Below are 2,606 nucleotides of genomic sequence, written 5' to 3'. Positions count from 1 at the left end.
ACCTTACCTATCAAAGATGGTGGACTTAGCATTTATACCATGGCTGACACCCGTACCTATTATTATCTCGCTTCTCAGAGCCAGACTGCTTCGGTTCAAAAGGTGATCCTTGGTAATTTATTCTCAACGGACAAAGGCTCAGCCTATCAGTTGGCTCTTCATACTTTCATCCAGGTATGTGGACTACCTTCTACTTACTGTATCGATGATACTTCCTCAATTCCATGCACTCCCTTGAAGTAACTTATTTCGATGCAATTAAGAAACAAATCCCATACCAATTTTCTTTATCTGCAAGAGATTCCATCTTATGGCAGTGCAACCATGTTAGACACGCGCAAGATTATTTGCTAGTTGTACCCATCAGTGGGCTTAATCAGTGTCTCGGACCAAGAAAATTCAGGGCTATCCTTTGCTAACGCCTTGGTATCCCTCTGTTGTTGAGAATAGTTTATGCCCAAGCTGTAACAAATATATGGAAATCTTTGGAGATCACGCTCTTCACTGTGCTAAAGATGTTGGATACAAGTTTCGATATGATCTTGTTCGTGATGTTATTACTGACATTGTTACAAAGCTGGTGTGCATGCGCGCAAGGAAGTTTCTTTTGGCCTTCAGACGGATGATGACAGAGATTTAAAGCCAGCTGATATCCTTGTTCTTAACTGGGAAAATGGACAAGATGTTTGTATGGATGTTACAGGCAAGGTTTTTAAATCGTAAATCGAATCGTGAATCGTTTTTCTATTTTTATGAACCGAATCATATATTGAATCGTGAAACGTAGATTCATGGTTGATTACTGAATCACTATATTTTAATATGTATGCCTATAAATATTACTGAACAAAAATAAAATGCTTGGTAAAAACTTATAAGTTTTGACCTTTGATCTTATAAGTTGAAAATATGTTCAACATAATCACCAACAACCAACATGGTTCAGTGGTAAAGGCTGTTCACCTATAAGCTCGAGGGTTCAGGTTCGATTCTCTCCAACGTTTAAGTTTTTACTAACATTGATTTCTGAATTTTCAGTGGAAACAATACGCTGACTTGGTCAACGATTCAGGAAAAGTCAAAAAATACGCTTCTGTGGTGTTTCGTTTCAGAGGCACGATTCAACTCAATTTGAGATTAAATGACACGAATCGTACGAGTCACGAGTTGACTCGTACGAGTTTAAAAACCTTGGTTACAGGTGTCTCTCCATTTACTGGTGATGGTGTTCGCTCATTTGTCTCAGGAAAGGAAATTTCTAGTGCGGTTTCACGAAAACGCACTAAATATTTGGACAAGTGTGTTTCACATGGGTATGGTTTGGGTGTCCTGGCCTTCTCTACCTTAGGGGAACTTGGCGAGGATACTTTGGTTTTTTTCAATCGTCTGAAGAATTGTCTAGTTAGCAATGATGCTAATAATGGCTTAGGCAGTTTCATTTTTTATAGATTAGGCGTTGCTATTCAAAGGGGAGTTGGAGCCCAGCTTGTTGCTAGGTTACCAACCAAAAGCTTTGTATAAGAATACATTTTTAGATATTAAGTAATATAGTAATATAAATATATACATAATAAATTTATTTTATATTAAATCAGTAGGCATTAATAGTAGTTGTGATGGTGGGCAAGGGTGGGGGATCGGCGGTGGGGATAATGGTGGTGGGTGTTGGTGAGAATGGTGGAGTGACGAAGTTAATGGTGGTGGTGGTGAAAGAAAGTAGTGGCAGTGGGATGAAAAATGTGTCCTAAGATTATTTAGTTGCACTTACTTAATTTTTCTTATTTGATATTAGTTTTTCAGAAAAAATCCATTAATGGTAGTTGTGATGGTGATGGGTGTTGGTGAGAATGGTGGAGTGACGATGTTAATGGTGGTGGTGGTGGAAGAAAGTAGTGGTAATGAGATGAAAAATGTGTCCTAAGGTTATTTAGTTCCCTTAGTTAAATTTTTTTTATTTGATATTAGTTTTTCAGGAAAAATCCATTGAGAGGGTTTCTTTTTAATTTAATAAAAAAAATTACATAACATGCAAGCAAGCAACAAGCTGCGCCGCAAGCCCTTATTAGTTTTTAAATCAAAATAAATATTAAAGGCCAGATTTTTCTAGGGAGAAGATAAATCAATAACTATGGTTTTAAGATTTGTCGGGTCGGGCAGGTAAGAAGATGAAACCTATAAAAAAAATTGACCATATACAAGGCTACATGCGAATCAATTGTAATTGATTTAGTTTATCATATCTCTCTCTGTTCCCATTTTTTGCCATGATCTATGTTTTTGCCATTTCTCCTCGACTTAATATGATCATGCATGCTTGAGAAATAGTTCATGGTAATAGGTAAAGAGAAAAGATAAGTAGATAAAAAATGAAATGGATCAAGAATTACAAATTATTAAACTTTAGGAAGACACAAATCTATGTAAATTTAGAATAATTCATATCACCATAGGGAGAAAAATAATCCTTAAAGCTAACGGATTTTATAACATTAATCTGATTGATTTTGAAGTAATTTTGTATTTCATATTTGTTACAAATTTGGTGACCGACCTTTGATGATTTATTTCTTTTCGAAGTAGGGACACTACTTTGTTTTGAAGAAGTT

Source organism: Papaver somniferum, chromosome 4 (genome assembly GCF_003573695.1).
Source record: "Papaver somniferum cultivar HN1 chromosome 4, ASM357369v1, whole genome shotgun sequence".
Classification (NCBI taxonomy): domain Eukaryota; kingdom Viridiplantae; phylum Streptophyta; class Magnoliopsida; order Ranunculales; family Papaveraceae; genus Papaver; species Papaver somniferum.
Note: the sequence above shows the minus strand (reverse complement) of the source record.